At 44.0% G+C, this 18437-nt stretch overlaps 1 protein-coding gene across 1 annotated transcript in view; it reads right to left on the bottom strand.

The window, feature by feature from the left end:
- MXRA7 (matrix remodeling associated 7) overlaps positions 1 to 18437 on the bottom strand; it is an 836957-nt gene that overhangs the window by 519824 nt on the left and 298696 nt on the right. The gene's annotated exons all lie outside the window — the stretch shown is intronic.

Here is an 18437-nt window from a genome sequence, read left to right as displayed (position 1 = left end):
CATATAGTGTATGGAGCAAATAGTTATTGAGATTAAAAAAAAAAAGTCTGGCTCCATTTCCATAGGTGTTGAACTGTACCTCTGGAAGCCAAGCCATACGTTATTAAAGAAAGAGCCAGACCTTGTATAGTTTCCCTTTCAAAATTTTCCATCTTTTGTGTAGAAAGATCTGGTGGAAAATGGCATCTTGTATAGCAATTTATAATTATTAAATAAAGCCAACGAGCCAGTCAGTATAATAGCTGCTGCATTATCAGTTTTGCCATAAGCCATTATTCATTGTCTGTGTGTTTCATTGGATAACCCAGGGTCCCACTGAAAAAGTGCTATTTCTTCTGCAGTCAGCTGTATTTTAATAAGTTACATTATGGGTAAAATATCCCCAGAGAAAATCCAAGCATCATGCCTTTTGTCAGCCATGCAAGGATCAGAATAAAAATATTCCAAGGTGGAGCTATGTAGTGCGACAGTGTGCGAGTTAATTTATAAAAAAAATTTACTGCATCTGCAGCCATAGGGAGAGAGATGAGGAAGGTACTGATTTTTTCCAGCCAATATTAAAATGGCCTTAAAGTAAAATATATTTAGCAGTTATTTTATTTATTTATTTACTTGTCTTACAAGATGTAGTGAAAAGACTTTCAACAAATAAACAGACACACCCAAGATTAAGGTTGAGATGACATTCTCTCAGTGGGCACAGATCTGGGTGCAGGCGGAAAGGCTGAGGATTGTGTCTCTATTGTGGATTTGCCCCGATTTCAGCCATCACGCTCCAGCGTCGCTGCACCAGTGCACACTCCTATCCTAGACAGTCTAAGCTGCACTTTAGAATGATGCAGCTTACCCCAGTTTCCACTGATGTAAATCATGACTTCTGGCTGTTTAGCATGTTTAAGCTAGAGGTTTGAACTGATACGGTGACACCTGTGACTGGTCACTGATAGCCTGAGATTCAGGGAGCCCATGTTTTTCTCACTCCATAGAGAGAAAAAGACCTCAACCTCATATTGCATCCACCAATGCCCTAGACACACAGGCTGGGCCGCATTCTCCTCTCACTGTCAGTTTTACATTTTACATACCATCTGGTACCTAAAATTAGGACCTTTTTGTTTTATGACATTTTCACGATTTTTCTCCCCTACAGCTATAGAGTGGCACCAGGCAGGAAGAGGCTTGTTCTAAAGAAGAAAGGGCAGCTTCTTCTTATAGTAAGGTCTCTTTACAACACTTTGGCAGTGTGAAGGGGCTTTACAGTGGGCGTGAATTACATTTGCATTGACTTTAAGGCCCTTTTATCCTGCCAAAGTACTGCAAAAGGAAGGGGCCTTTGTGTCAATAAGACAAAGGTCTGGAAGCTTCTGTTCATATCTGGATTTCCTGGCAATGACAGAGAGAAAAAACATAGTACATCTCTTCCTGCTGGTTTGCCTGAGTGAGGCCGGGGGCTGTTTTGTTTTGGGGGTTAGCAGTCCTTCAAGATCAGTCATAACCATCTGTGGGTATTTAATTGTTATTTCTATTAGGACGAGCACACTCCCCATATGTATCAAAATCAAAAGCCAATATATATTCAGCTATCAGCTGGACACAGCACAGATGGCCAGAGACCTGGCATCCCTGCACCTAGGGAGACACAGAAGCTATTGCCAGCAATCCATCCAGTTTACACAGATGCCTGTTATGGGGGATAAATGGCAAGCTAGCTGGATAGCCTTCAGTCTGAAGTTCAGACAGTTCAGTCAGACAAGGTTATCTCATTGCATTTCTACATTTTGTATTTCAATTGTCTTCCATGTCCCCATTTTAACACAATAAAAGTAACAAGACAGTTGTTCTATATGGCTGGAATTCCCATAATGGCTCCCTGGGAGAGTGAGATTTGTTGATATGTACAGTTTGAGGCAGTGCTGTCCCCCTGTCTGATTTGTAACGCACCTGTCACCGTGATGTGTGGGCTCCCCTCTTCTGCAGCGATAAGTGTGGGAGTGAGATGGTTCTGAGGCCCAACCCTGGAGCTGCTACTAACTTTGTGGCTTTAGGCCAATCTCTCCACTTCTTTGCCTCGGTTTCTCCATCTGCGAAATAGATGTCGTGTTAATCCCCTCACAGGAGTGTTGTAACAGTGATTTAGTTAATGTTAACTCCATACTGCGGTGCTCTGCAGATGCAAAGTACTATCAAATGTTACACTGTATTATTATATCTACCTGCCTAAGGTGCACCGGGAGTCATCGTCAGGTCCTGGGTGCTGCAGATGTTCCTACAGAGAAGAACCTCTCAACCGATCGGAAGAGAGCACCTGTTAAATGCATTTACTCAGTAATCAGCATGCTTTGAGCATTTATCAGCTGAAGCCTGTGATTACTTTGCAAACAAAAATGTAACTTGTGCCCTGTAATTTATCCTGCTGCGAGTGCCTCCTGGAGAACTTTGAAAAATGTTCTGATTTGGAGCAGTTTTGCTCTGTCCCTTCCCTTGTTCTTTGTGACCCAAGATATTTGCATGTAAACAGAGAACATTGCATCTGAAGGATGCAAAGATTACAAAGAAGGTGTGCAACTTCCAGCTAATTGCATATGTAAACTATGCTGTTATAGATGTCAAACCAATAACTGCATGCTTGAAAAGCATAAGCCATTATCCATTCTACATGTACACTGCATACTTTGTGAATGCATTTCACTTGCTGATGCCTCACACACACATTTTGAGTTTGGGCATGAGTTAAATGCCTGGTTTTGAAAGCTTGGCCTAAGAGTTCCTGTGAAGTCTCCCACAGGAGCCCTTTGACTTGCAGACAAAAGCGATTTCATTATCTAGTGGAAGTGGGAACTTTTCCCCAGATAGACATTTTAGCCTGCATTTTGCATGCTGGATGCTGCAGGCAGCTGACCTTATTTCAACCTCTGCCTTCAGTTGCAGTGCATATCTCTTTGGTTTCAATTATTTAACGCTGCTTACAGGCCCAAACTTGTACTAATTTCAGTGGGAGTTCAGTGCTTTCTGCACATCTCAGAAAAATATGTTCATGCCCTGCTGGAAAAGATGGAAGATAGCCCTCCTCCAGGGCTGGCCTTACCATGAGGTGAACTGAGGCGGCCACCTCAGGTGCCAGATTGAAGAGGTGGGGCACTAGGACCCAGAGTGTAGAAAATTGTGTCTGCTGCTGGGGTATCCTCTCTGCTCTAGATGCACAGAGATGGTGGAGTGCTGTGCTGGAGGAAGGAGGGCACAAGAGACATAACAGGCAGGCAGGAGTAAAGGTGAGAGGATGCTGAGAGGAGTCACCTAACTATAACATCACCTGTCTGAATCTCACTCTGCAGAGACCACTCTGTCTTGCTGAGAAGGGTTAGGCCAGGGTAGGCATGGGAAGTTCAAGATAGGGCTAAGGGATTAACATCTTCCCCCAACCAACACTATCCAACCTCACGGAAGATCTGCTAGAGTTCATGCAGCTTGTGCTGGAGGTGATACACTGCTTAACAAGAGGGCTTTTGGTACATCTGTCTCAGCCAATAAGTTGCTCATAAACTGTTATGACTGCTGCACCAAATATTTGCTAATACATTGGCAGGCCCATGACTGAATGGGGGAAGGAAGAGCAAGGCAGAAGGTGTGTGATTGGTCACCTGATTGCTATGGTTTATCGACGATTTGACTAAAAGAATAGCAGTAAAGGAGAGACCGTTTTGTCCAATTGATAAAGTGCTGGACTGGGATTCATGAGACCTAGGTTCTAGTCCCAGCTCTGCCACTGACTAGCTGTGTGACCTTAAGCAAGTCATGTTACTGCTTGGGGCCTCTGTTTTGCCCCCCACACCTTTGTCTGCCTTGTCTACTTAGACAGTAAGTTCCTTGGCAAAAGGGCTGTCTCTTTCTATTTTGTACAGCACCTACAATAATGAGGCCCCAATTTTGGTGAGGTGCTGTTGTAACATAAATAACTGTAATAAAACCCAAAGCACATTAAAGATGGCTACACAAACCTTTTCAGTGTGACTACTTGTGAGAAACATATTTGCACAATTCTTTGACACTTTCCCTTTCTGGGTAACTTTCATTCCTGTAGAGAGAACCCAAGGCTGATTCACCTTTGAATCTTAACTAAGCCCCCCCAGTGTGCATAGACCTTCTGATGGCCTTCTGAGGAGGGTTGCATTTCACTTTGTGTGTGCACTTGAATCTCTAAGGGGAAGTGAATTCAAATGAATGTTTGCAAATGCTTTCTGGCCCTTTTTCACCCAGCTTTAGCATCCATTGTGCCAACAAAGCTACCAAGAGAAGTGCAGTGTCATAGCTTAGCAGCAATTTTTCAATACATAGATTTATAATGGATCAAGAAAATTAAAGCTGCTAGAGAGAGGGAGAAAGTTTGGTAGCTTTTGATAGCCTAATGACATTTCATCTAAAGTTTCAGCTTGTTGTCCGCCATTAATTTTAACTCAGATTCCCTAAATTACTTTGCCTGCAACTGAATCTAAATATGAAAATCAATTAACAAGGAAATGTATAGCTATGTCTCAAGAGAAAAATATAATGAAAAAGCACCCAATTCCTTTTGAGCCTGCAAATTAACATTTAAAATGTATTGGGGGGAGCTGAGGGTGGGGCACTAGAAATTCTACTTTATAGAAACCAGTAGATCAATTTTCCAAGCCTACCCAAGATTCTTCAAAGTTACTGAAGGCATCATCTCATGGTAAAAATCAATGTTGATAATTAATTTAACAAAATCTACTTACTTTCTCTTTCCAGTCAAGGCAGAGAGAAAGTCATATACAGTAGCTAAATTTTGCATTTCCACAGAGACCACTCTGAGACAAAATGAATAAATGCTCATAAATTACTTCAAAGCTTTTGTATGCTTTTTTTTAATTAACTGAAGCAAATCTGTAGTCATCTGACCCCACTCCTCTTTAAAGTGGAAAGGATTTCAGGATCAAATCTATCTGCGCTAGCTCCGACTTTTAGAGAGGGAGTTGTAATAAAACTGAATTTGGACAAAACAATTAATACCCTTCCAAAGTGTGGGTTATTTTTCCCCAAAACGCCATCTTGTAATGCAATATCAGCATCACCCATTTATCTCGATCTTAGCTTGCGATTCCACAAACCCAGGATAGTCCTGTATCCATAGTATTAGAAAAGCTTTTAAAGTGGGGTCTAGAACATGGCACTGAGAGTAGGGATTCCTGGGTTCTCTCCTTGGTTCTCCCACTGACTTGCTGTGTAACCTTGGGCAAGTCACTTAACTTCTCTGTGCCTCACTTTACGCCTTTCATAAATGTAATAAACACCGGCTAAAAGCCTGTGTAGGTGTGCTAGGTAGCAAGAGGGAATGGAAGTACTCCTCTCCCCCAGCCCATCATACTCACACAGCAGCTGGGCTCTCTGGAGCACAGTGGTGTGGAGGTGCTTTATGCTATTACAGATGCATGACAGCTTCCACTGGCTTGGCATAGCATTTAGGCCTGCAGCCTCTCCTTTGAGCATGCTGCCAGGGGCCTGATGCAGTACCCATTGAAGTCAGTCAGAGGCCTTCTCTTGACTTTAAAGAGCACTGGATCTGGCCCTTTGGCAGTAGGGAGAAGGTCTGGGAGGTAGTATGTCTGTGTGATGGTCTCCACCTCGGCCAGCACTGGGAATTGAACCAGCAGTTTCCACACCTCAAGGCATTTATCTTTACTTATTGAGCTAAAGAGCCAAGCTCTGCAGGTGTGGCTGTAACAGAGACACATCCTCCATAGACTGAGCACAGGGGGGACACAGAACACACACTGACCAGAGAGTTACACATGGTTCTCCATGTGAAAGGAGCTGTAAGGTGCCCAGAATATGCCCATCCTCCAGGTCCATCCTGCTCTCTGCCTGAGTAAAGATTGAGAGCTTGAAGAAATTGGTAGCATCTTCAAATGTTTGTCGTAGATCCCCTTGAGGAACTCGGCAAGAGAAGAGGGAGTCCCTATGCATCACCTGCAGCAGATGGCAAAGAGCCTGTAGCAAAACCCGCCTAGGCATTACTGCTCAGACATTTTCCCTTAAAATAACTACGAGTATGATGAACACAGACAACAGCAGCAGCTATAACTTGTAGAAAGAATTACTCCCATCAGCTTAACATTTACAATTGCTCTTCTTGATTTAATGGCACCTTTCGTTCATACCTCAAGGAATCTCTCTTTCTTGGCCTTGCCAGTTGCCTGAGAAGACCATCTATTGCCACTTTTATTATCCTGCAAGTGTCAGCAGAGTATCTTCCTTTCTGAGCACAAAAAAAGCCCAGCTTTTGGGGTAAGCAGGCATATCTGTGTTATGGCATTGGCTTCCCCAGTCAGACAGAAAGGAGTTGGCTTTTAATTATTCAAAACCCATCTCTCCTCCCATTAAAAACAAATGGAAAACGAATAGGTTTTGGTAATGAATCCCCAGTTGGGTACTTAGGTTTAAAGCAAAACCTGCCCAGTTAAATGTATCCTCTGGAAATGGATTTGATTGCTCTAATTTTCCAACTTCAATCTGTGTAGCAGTGTTAGCTTTACCTAGACACAGGGGCTGTGCAAAGAATATGAAAGATACAAAATCAAAAAAAAAAAATCACAGGCTTTCCATTCATGCCTTTAGTGTCATCTTCAATAACTAAGAGAGATGGAGTGTAAGTAACATCAATTTGTTTTTGTTTCTGTCTTGATAGCAACCCTGCATTGAGTAGCTGTTGCTATCCTCATTCCGAACAGCTCTGTTTTTGTCCCTGGAACAGATTGCGCTTGTAGAAGTGAAAAGAAATTCCCAACTGATTTTAAGCCCTATTCATTATATTGATTGGTTTGGTTTAAGAACACAGCTCCTTAACCCATATAGGAGTTACAGAAGTTTACATGCTTGTAGCCGTCTCCGTGATGCAACCATCAGCAATAACCTCAGGATGCAGCCGAAAATGTACTCTATAAAGACTAGAGCCAGTTGAATTAGCTCATTGCTAATAAATTATCTAGGGGATTTAGCCCTTTACCCATACATAAATCATTCATGAGTTAATTGGTTTCTGTGAATGTACCCTGTATTCACCAGTTTGTGCAACCAAACTTCAGCCTATGGAACGTTTGGAAATGGTCCCATTTGATTGTTCATTAGCTGTGGTTTACGAGTGGTGGTATTTGTAGTGTAATTAACAGACTCCTCCATGAAGCTTCAGGCCAGGACTTAAGGAGACTTCAGGTGAAATCTTGACCCCACTGGAGTCAATGGGAGTTTTGCCATCAACTTCAGAGGGCCAGGACTTCATTCCCCATGAAAGAAGGCAGCACGGGTTGTGTTAGTCAGTCTAGAAGCTAGGGCCCATTGCAGGGTCTCATTTGTGTACAGCAGACAGAGTACAGAATCTCATTTTATAGTCCTGTCTCTCTTCTGCTACAAGGGATTCTGCTGTATTGTCTCTGTTTTTGTCTGCCTAGCTTATGTTGTTCTGTGGGGTCTGTATCTGACCACCTCACAATCTTTTAAAAACATTTAACTTCACAACACTTCTGTGAGGTAGGAAAGCATTGGTATCCCCATTTTACAGATGGGGAAACTGAGGTACAGATCCATAAAGATCTTTAGGTCCTAATGTCTACTGAAATAAGTTGAAGTTAGGACCCTAAATACTGTTGAGGACCTGGGCCTATGTGACTTGCCCAAGGTCACACAGACAGTCTGTGACAGAGCAGGGATTTAAACCCTGGTCTCTTAAGTCCTAGGGTCATGCCCTAACCACTGGGCTGTTCTTCCTTTCTCTTTCCTGGCTGGATGACAAACTTTTAAAATAGGAGAGTCAGGGATAATGATTACGAACAGCACCTATTCTGTGCAGCTTTGCTCCCAAACAAAGCAAAGGTCTTTGGCTGAAGACAAAGCCCATGGCAAAGCTGTTTAAGTTCCACCTAGGCTCCCTGACTCATTTTTCTGCTTCAAGAGGCATGTCATCAACTGCTTATATGTCCAGTTAAAAAAGAGCCATAACTGATTCAAGTAAAAATGAAAAGCCTCTGGCCTGAAGGAAGGTCTGAGGAAGTGTTGAGAAAACACATGGAACCTTTCTGAATCCCACTGGAGTGCGAGAGGGTGACATTGCTTATTCCAGGCTTGTGAAGGGCAGCAAACACTTAACTAAATATGTCTGCACATTAGCCAACTTTGAATGGGTAGAAAAAATCCCAGCCCCTGCCAAGCATTCCAGCCTTTCAGTAACTGCTCAGACAATGCAAGGAGCCCAACCTCAATGCACTAAACTAGACAAAATGACACAGGCACCAGCATTTTTCTCTCTGTCTGCTTCTCATTGTTTTTCCCTTATGATTGTTGATCTTTCCCTTCCCTATTATATGTAGAGAGCCATGCCCTGGTTAAAACATAATATTAGATCAGAGAAGAATGAGCGTCTGGGCTCTCACATGCAAAGGCTTCCCAAGGCATGCCAGTCTCATAGCTACTGTCCACCTTTTAGCACAACTGTTACTGTGGGGGTTTTTTTAAATTCAGTTGGTTGTAATAGGCTGTAAACTAGCTGACTCTCCTTGCCAAAGGCCAGTGAGTGGCATGTGTAAAAAGCAGCATGAAAAACAAATCCTTTGAAGTTAATCAGGACTAGTCATTTTGGTGAAAATTACACAGATTTTGATTAAAAGGAAGGACATGATCGAGGAGGAATTTTTTCATCATTTGTTTTTTTTTTTAAATCCTTTCTCTTTTTTTCCTTCCCAATAAACCTGTGGGAGCATAAAACTAAAATCTGATACATGGCCCATTTTCTTTATCTCCTATACAATGACTTATTGTTGGTTCATGAGCACTGGGAGACAGACACTAGGTCTAGTTCATCTTTGCCCTGCACCTCATTCAGTCACTTATGTGGGGTAAAGTGGACATAAGCTACCGAGTCAGACTGGCTATTATTTTAATTATATTTCAGTTGTGCCTAGGTCCACCCCACCCTCCAAAAGATGGCCTGTTGTGCTAGGTGATGTACAAACACAATCAGGGACGGGCTCTACCCTGGAGAGCTTACATTCTAAGTGAACAAGCCTGGGTAGGAGAAAGGAAGTTGTATTATCCTCACATCACAGACAGGGAACTGAAGCACAGCCCAGGTCTAGACTAGTGGGGAGGTCAACCTAAGATACACAACTTCAGCTATGGCGAGTCAACCGCTGCCACTCCCCCGTCCGCTCCGCTTCTGCCTCTCACAAGCTGGAGTTCTGGAGCCGACTGGGAGTGCGCTCAGGGATCGATTTTATTGTGTCTACACTAGACGTGATAAATCGATCCCTGATAGATCGATCACTACCCGCCGATCCAGCGGGTAGTGAAGACCTACCCTCAGAGAGATTAAAGGGGTGATCTTTAAAGGTATTTAGGTGCCTAACTCCCATTGAAATCAGTGAGAGTTAGGTGCCTAAATACCTTTAAAATATGGCTCTAAGTGACTTGATCAAGAGCACCAAGAGTGTCCATAGCAGAGCCAGAAATTGAACCCACATCACCTGTGTCCCACTCTTGTGTTTTAACTGCTTTACACTTACTGTGCACTGGTGTAAATGACTGCATAAGGTGCATGTGTATGGACTGTAATACTGGTTGAGCACATGCATGTATATATGGCAGGACAAATTCTGCCATGGAGTTACCCCGCTAGAAGAGAAGTTACTCTAGATTTACAGGAAAGCAGAATTTGGTGAGTGACTTTTAAAGCACTACTTCTTTACCCCCAAAGAGCTGGGAATAGTGTACAATTTAAACATGACTCATACATTTGAAAAATTACAGTAAAAACAACTTGCAGAAAACTGGGGGACGGGGAGGGTGGGAATAAAGAAGGGGGAATTTTACACTGAGTGGAAAGGGATCTAGCTGTGGAAAATAGCTAAAACAGGGAGAATAATAATAAAGACAAATACTTTGAGAAGATGTTGAGGTGTTGACAAGTGGGTTAAGAGCTGAGATGTAAGGAGAAGGATACCCTGCTTCTCCACTCTGGGCTTAAATCACTGGGCTGTAGTTTGATTCCCAGTTTTGCTATAGACTTCTTGTGGAGTGCTGGACAAATTGCTTATTTTCTCTGGAGGCAGATTTTCAAAAGCACCTAAAGGATTTAGGAGCACCAGTCCCATTATGTTCTTTGAAAATCTCTCCTTGTGTGACTCAGTTCACATCTGTGAAATGGAGATAGCACGCCCCTGCCTCCCAGGGCTGTTTTGAGGATAAATTCATTCATGTCATGGAGAACCTCAGACACGACAGTACTAGGGGCTGTGTAAGGACCTGCAGCAAAGACCTAATCACCTCCCAAGCAAACATGGGGGTGGAATGTCCTTCAAAAAGTTCTGTAGTACAGATGGACAAGGCTCAGGAGGAGGATCTTAAACAGAGCAAGAGCAATACTGTTAAGAACTTTAAAGATCAGCTGGCCCAGTTTAGACCCTATAGGGCCCCTCGGGGATTCAGGATCATGGGCATGGACTTTTTTTATTATTTATTTATTTATTTAATAAAAAAAGAACAGGAGTTTTGAGTTAAAAACATGAGTAAAATTGAGATAAAAAGACTTAAAAATAGATAAAAGCTTAGTTTAGGAGGTAAAAGCCATTCAAGGAACTGTATGGATTTTGCAAATAAAAGAATATATGATGAGATGCAGGGTCTACCAATCTCAGCATTGTCCCTTTACCTGCATAATATTTGCCTTTTTCATTCCCACAAGGTCAAGGGATACAGCCTCAGTTTAGTTAGCACCTGAGCTGAGGACAGACATTGAGATACTGCTTAACCAAGAGGTCTCTTTTAAACCATAAAAGTATCTGACATACTGGGATTAAACTCCATCCCAGGACTAGCCTGGGACTGGCCCACAGGTAATGTGCCACCCCAAACTGTCCCACATGGGCTGAAAGCCACACTCTGACCTCAGTTATACTGCTGTACATCCAGAGTAACTCTACTGACTTACTCCAAACTTACACCCCAATGTAAACCAAAGCAGAACTGAGCCTGGAGAGGCCTTTGCCTGATTGTGAATAAATCTCTTGGCAGATGAGGTTTGTCTGCTGAGCATTGTCCATGATCTGATAATGACAGATTATATATCATGTTCAATTATGTGATTATGAATATGAGGCTTTCATAACTGTGCCTTAGCGAGCGAACTAGAGCCTTGAAGTAAGTAGGTACAATGCCAATGACGCCAATGGACTTGCACCACATAATCCAGTTTTGCCCTATGCTGTAAATCTGGGACCTGTTTTTGGGAAAAAGTTCCATTGTGTTGAGTAAAAATCTAGGTGATCCATGCGTTACCCCAGTACCATCGTATGAGTTTCTCATTCTCTGTTCTCATTCTTCACCCACACAGGCTGAGTTCAGTGAAGACAGACACATGTATTAACTCTGTGCTCCCACACTGACCCAATCCTCCCAGTGCTCGTTCTATCACAGGACAATTGCTTCAAGCTGCTTGACCTTTCTTTTAAAACAGTCTTATCAAAAATGATTTTTGGTGTATGTGAAAAAAAAATCATTTTTGATTAAAGTGTTCAGATTTTTGTCAAAAATTTTAATTTTTCAGCAGAAAACTGACATTTTTCACAGCAAATAGATTTTTTAAAAATCTTTGAAAATTTCCACAGGGAAAAATAAAAGATTTCTCAGGCAGCTCTGTTGCTTAAGTAAACATAGTGCTGGTGAAAGGTGCCGAATTGACACCTTTGTCCCCTGGAGAGAGGAGTCCTTGACTCATCCCCTTAACAAGTACAGCACAGGCAGCAGCATAGCCAGCTGTCCCCACACTATGCTGCGATGCCTCGCCCTGTCCTGCCCTGCCCTGTCATGGAGGGTCCTTCGTATAGGGTGGGATGGACCTTTAAGGAAGTTGGGCTTAGTCCCACCTGTGACTAATTAGCTGCCTCCCAAGTGATGAGTCTGAGGCTGGGGATCAGGTGATAATCTGCAGGCCACCTAGTCCTTAGATAAAAGGTTGATGATCCACTCACTTGAGAGTGAGACCTGCAGGGAGTAGGCAGGCTTCTGCAGGAGCCCCTGGGGTAGCTAATAGGCTGAACTGTTTTGATTTGGAGAAATAAAACTCAACCCTGGAGAGAGAGACTGAAATCCCTTTGCTGTTGGGCATGTTATTTGAGGTGGTGGCAGGTGAACTGGTCCAGCAGCTTACTGATCTTCTCTAGGAGTGAGTGCACAGTTCAGTCTCAATTCCCATTACATACTTGGCTTCTCTTCTGAGGCCACCATTCAAGGGAGCTAATTGTGATGGTTATTTTTAGCAATGGATGTGTCTGTTCATTATGAACTAGGCTGAGTACACCAATCTACTTCACAAAGGCCACTGAACGTATCAGAGGGTGACTTCTTTAGGTCTTTATTATAGGCTGTCCCTGTCCCACTGACATCTAAAGATGAGCTACTGCAGAGGAACAGTATTTCCTCATAGCTATACTCTAACTACACATTGCATAGATAAATATAGTAACATGTAACTGTCAATATTATTCAGTGATTATAGCACAGTGGGGCACCTGGCAGGTGCCGTTACAAGGGATCATGTCAGATCTCTGAGTATGAATGCATCTAAAGTACACACTGACAACAGGCTGGAGCCATTCGATGTTAAGAAAAGTGCTTTACCTTTTGAAAGTATAGTGCAAAACTGACTAATGAAGCCCTGGAAAAAGCCATATTTTAACATAATCAGGCTAAAAATGGACACACCCAGGTACAAGGGCAATGCACACAATTCTTCTTGCGTCTAATTTCCAGGCTGTATCCCAGCTTTCCAGGGCACATCAAGGAGTCCTGAGGCTTGACATACTTCAGTGGTCCTTCAAGCATCCCAAAGCACCAGGGCATCGATTGAAACTGCAATGTCGGAAGGAAGGAAACTTGTTTATTTTTCTCTTTGCTTTTTTTTTGCACACAATTCCAAGGAAAAGAGAAACCCTTAAAAACTATTGAGATAAAACTTAGGCCACACAGCAGACCCCAAATTAGATTGGTTGGCATCAGCCAACCTCTGACTGTTGGGGTCAAGCCGGGTAGCTTTCTCCGGGCAAGGTTTCTTGCACTTTCATCTGGTGCTGGTCCCTGGGGTCTGATCCAGTAGGGCAACTCTATGTTCCTGTTCCCTGGGCCTGAATCTCCCCTGCTTTGCATGGTGTGTAGTCACCTGTGCAATGCCTGGTGCAGTGGGCCCTGAGAAGGATCCTTAAGCACTACTGTAACACGGCTAAGAAGCACACCAGTGTGAGCAGAAAAGTTTTCCTCCCTCTCTGCAGAGGGGTAAATGACTGATTGAGATGTAAAGCAAGGGAGAACCAGGCCCACAGTCTCCTGCTCCCTTGGCCAGAAAGCACCAGAAGGCTGCAGAGCCAGCACGCTTATCTACTTGGGAGAAGTTCCTCGGCAGGGGGAGGCGGGAGTTCTGCAGAAGCAGTCTGCTTAAGTTCCTCACTTCCCTGAGCTGGCACGTTTGCTCTGTAGTGATGGGGGGTTGCCTGGCATTGCTCAGTGCTGATATTGTCTGGAAACCAAAGATGTGGCCTTGACAGGACACAGAGAGCTTCTGATCAAGGGCCTGATCTTGTACCCCTCCTTCACTGGTGCAGGGTGATGGCCCGTATTGTTCCTGGGTGGATGTAGCATGCCCATAACGGGGAGCCGTTTCTTAGCGATTTAAGGGGAGGATACAGAGGTGCTGACATGAAGAGGAAAATGTTACTACAGGCAAGTGCCTAATTATAGTTTGAAGCTTGTGTGATGGCCATCATACCGGGGAGTGAACTGGAGCATTCTAGAGCTGAAAGTACAGGTCTCAGCTTGAGCTAGAGGGACGGGCTATATAGCTGTGGCTGAAACAGACTCACTCGTATCCTCAGTGGATCAAGCACAGAGGGAGACACGTGTAACACACTGACCTGCGGGTCACGTGTGTCCCTTTATTCCCTGTATAATACAATTCATTGGTGGCTCACGCAGAACAATTCACATGCATTTGAATAAACTCAATATCCTGATTTACATTCTGTGGCCTGGCCCTGCAAATCCTTTCTGGTGCGAGTAAAAATAACTCATGAGAGTGTCTGCTGGATTGGACCCTATAGAGAGAAAGGTCATTGATTAATTATGAATTTATTATCTCTATTGGGCCCAGTCAGCAACCTGGCCCCATTGTGCTAGGTGCTGTACAAACATATAAGATGATCTAGTGTCAGCCCCAAAGAGTGTGCAATCTAAAAAGACAAAAGCAAGAGTTGAAGGATGAGGGAAAGGCATGTACTGACCAAGCAGAGCAAAGGAGGGATGGCAGGAACACAGCCTGGTAGCACTATGTCTTCCTTATCTTTTATTGACTTATTTGTTTTGTGACTGAAGTGGGCCCCCTTTGAAATGCAGCCACCTCTGAGGTGGAACACAGCTGGTATTTAACAACAACATTGCACAGCCACTGAGGACAGGAAGTGAAGAAGAATACCATAGCCCAGGAGTCGGCAACCTTTCAGAAGTGGTGTGCCGAGTCTTCATTTATTCACTCTAATTTAAGGTTTCGCGTGCCAGTAATAAATCTTAACATTTCTAGAAGATCTCTTTCTATAAGCCTATAATATAAAACTAAACTATTGTTGTATGTAAAGTAAATAAGGTTTTTAAAATGTTTAAGAAGCTTCATTTAAAATTAAATTAAAATGCAGAGCCCCCCGGACCAGTGGCCAGGACCCAGGCAGTGTGAGTGCCACTGAAAATCAGCTCGCATGCCGCCTTCGGCATGCGTGCCATAGGTTGCTTACCCCTGCCATAGCCAGTAGGAACAGCTGGAGAGATTTAGATAGTGGGACAGTAGCTACCCACGTTGGAATTTAGCCACAACCTGAGGTTTAACACCCCTACTCTTGCAGAAAATGCCATAGGATCTTGAACAGTCTTGAAGAGCGAGTTCAGGGCACGGCACCAATCTGAAATGGCACGGCGATCTGCCCCCCATTTCCTAACTTTGCTTGTTTGCACAGTCTTTGCTTCACTCCCATCAATGAGTTTAATACAAACCTTAATAACACCAAAAGGGGGGGGGAAATGAAACACCTGCTGTTAAAAGTGTAGACGAATCCTCCTGTGCCAGGCAGCACAGTACACTAAAACTGGAGCTCTTAATTGAAAAGAAACTGTCAGTCTGAATAGCAGCAGAGGAATCCAGTGGCTTTGTGTTTCAGCAGCAGCCACAGCAGACAGTCTGGCTGTGTGTTCAGCAGATCAGCAACTAATGAATTAATGCGTGAGGCTTTAAAAATGACACCGACCAGGGCTGCTCTGGGGAGAGGTGCCTACTTGGCAGCCATAGTGACTGAAGTCCTCTGATCACAGGGCAGACGCAATATGGTCAGCAGCAGTGAAAACTTCTCATATATGCTGTGCTCTGCCAATGGATCTCTGCTGCGGCTTGGAGAAACTGCTGCTAGGGGAGAGAGAGTTGTTCAGTCTCCATAGCCTATGCAGTCCTTGGCATCCCTCGTGAGACTGCCAGCAAGGGTGGCATTTGTGGAGTACATTCTCCTCGGGAGTAAACTGAGATTTCTCTCCCCATCCCCGTGTCATTTCCTATGGGTGGCCACCAAAGAGATGGCAAAGGCCTTCTAGTTCTTTTTACCATGTTGGGTGAGGCTTAAACCGGTGTCTTTCTAGCTGGGTATTTATAATCAACTCTTGTCATACTACGTGAGCACCTCTATGAGGCAGGGCAGTGCTGTTATCCCCATGGTACAGATGAGGGACTGAGGCATAGAGACACTAAGTGACTTGTCCAAGATTGCACAGGGAGTTTGTGACCAAGCAGGGATTTGAACCTGAGTCCAAGTCCAGTACTTAACTATTGGACAAACCTTCCTCTCTAATAGCCTGTCTCCACAGCAGCAGCTGGGCATGGACTAGCCTACCCGCGCTAGCTTGAATCCAACTAGCGCAGGTGTCATGGTATAATTCCCCACTCTGAACCTTAGCGTCCAAAAGATGGGGTACCAGCATGAATTCCTCTAAGCTCAATTACCAGCTTAGTACTTGTAGCGCTGCCACCAACCAGGAATTCCAGTGCCTGGTACACTCTGGTCCCCCCAAAACCTTGCCCGGGGACCCCCAAGACCCAGACCCTCTGGATCTTAACACAAGGAAAGTAAACCCTTTCCCTCACTGTTGCCTCTCCCAGGCTTCCCCTACCTGGGTTACCCTGGAAGATCACTGTGATTCAAATTCCTTGAATCTTAAAACAGAGGAAAATTCACCTTCCCCCCTCCTTCTCTCCCCCCTCCCAGACTCTCCCTGAGAGAGAAAATAATCCTAACACAGAGAGAAATTAACCTGTCTCTCCCCCTTCCCTTCTTTCTCCCCACCAATTCCCTGGTGGATCCAGACCCAGTCCCCTGGGGTCTCACCAGAATAAAAAAACAATCAGGTTCTTAAACAAGAAAAGCTTTTAATTAAAGAGAGAAAAACAGTAAAAATTATCTTTGTAAATTTAAGATGGAATATGTTACAGGGTCCTTCAGCTATAGACACTGGGAATACCCTCCCAGCCTAAGTATACAAGTACAAATTAAAATCCTTCCAGCCAAATACACATTTGAACTCCTCCCAGCCAATACACATTTGCAAATAAAGAAAACAAACACAAGCCTAACTCGCCTTATCTACCTAGTCCTTACTATTCTGGACATATAAGAGACTGTATCAAAGAGATTGGAGAGAAATCTGGTTGCACGTCTGGTCCCTCTGAGCCCCCAGAGTGAACAACAACCAAATTCTAACAGCACACACAAAAACTTCCCTCCGTCAAGATTTGAAAGTATCCTGTCCCCTGATTGGTCCTCTGGTCAGGTGACAGCCAGGCTCACAGATCTTGTTAACCCATTACAGGCAAAAGAGATATGAAGTACTTCTGTTCTATTAACCCTTAACTATCTGTTTATGACAGCAGGTAACAACAGCAATGAAGACAGCACAGTGCAGGCATCAGCATGGGTAGTACCAGCCCAGTGTGGACTCAGGCTTGGCTCCATTGTCTGTGAATGCATAGCGAGGCATTTTTCAGCTACTTCCCTGCCTCTGCTCCCAAATGGTCCCCTGGAGTAGAGATCCCCTTTAGGTGGAGAGGCTAACTAACCACAGAAACATCTAATCCTTCAGCTCTGAAAGCCTGGCCTGGAAATGAAGCACCTTGCAATCAGATCCCCTGGCAGTGGCGAGGGAGAGAGGTAGATGTAGCCGTGTGCTTTGCTCACAATCCCCATGCAGTGGCTATGCCTGGTATTGACATCTGTTTATATTAGAATGAGTACTGCCGGCTCTAAGTATTTCACTGCCAGCACAGAAGGTAGTAGGGATTGCCAGGTTCCAGTTTCTCCTCCTCTCTCCCTTGCCCCCTTCCCCACAATCTCTCTCTCACACACACACACATACACACACTTACACACATATGGGTGCACTCTCTCAGCTGGTTTTTTTCCTCAGAAATCTGAGAAAAAGACATCTCTGCTCTGCTTCCTCCCCGCACTAGTCTCCGGGTTTTCTGTCTCTGAAAGAAGAAAATTGGTTGCTCTCTCTTACTTTCAGCTTGAGTAATGGAACACTAATAGCGTAAAGCTTTTTGAGGCCATTTTATCTGCCGTCAGTGCAGCACTTCTGGGTGCTGGTGAGCCGACCCATGCACTCTGCATTCATATAATTATCTGTGCATTAGAATGCTATTTTTGTGACCTTTCCAGCTGACAGGTCTTATCCTCTCTGTCTCTCTTCAGTTCATTGGGTGAATGTTGGTTCTGATTCTCTGTGTCAAAAGCTGCCAAAGTCTCTTGAAAATCAAAGGTGCTGAGCACCTGCCCTTCCCTTTGATTTCAAGGGGCATACAAACACCTCCCACCTCTGCAAATCAAGCCATTAGTGTGTCTGTCTGCATAAAGCACAGACAATGGCAATGACGGCTGCTTTATCTGAACTTTCAGTACTAACCTTCTACAAGAACTGGAGTCTCCATGCCGCCTGATTCCTATGTGAGACAGAATCAGGGATCCGGAGGCTCTAGATTAGCTCCTTGGCCTAACTTCAGCCTCCTCTGTGCATAGGAGATTGTCACAATCTGCCAAGATTGGAGCAGTGATAGAAGGAAATAGAAAATGTTCTAGAGTGGAAGTGGGATTGATGGTTGGTACAATAGGAGATGATGAAAAGGCTTCCCAGGGGAACTGGAGCCATGGGGACCACTGGATCAGCAATAGCTGATCAATAGCCATTATACATTGCTATGGAGCAGCTGTGACTTCAGGGTTTTGCTGGGTGATGCTGAGTAAACATAGCAAACAGTTTTCTGCAAATATTCACTCACATTTTATAATTAATCTGCTCTGGCC

This window comes from Gopherus flavomarginatus, chromosome 12, assembly GCF_025201925.1.
Source record: "Gopherus flavomarginatus isolate rGopFla2 chromosome 12, rGopFla2.mat.asm, whole genome shotgun sequence".
In the NCBI taxonomy this organism is placed as follows: Eukaryota; Metazoa; Chordata; order Testudines; family Testudinidae; genus Gopherus; species Gopherus flavomarginatus.
The sequence above is the reverse complement of the archived record's forward strand: the minus strand, read 5'-3'. Positions and strand labels throughout refer to the sequence as shown.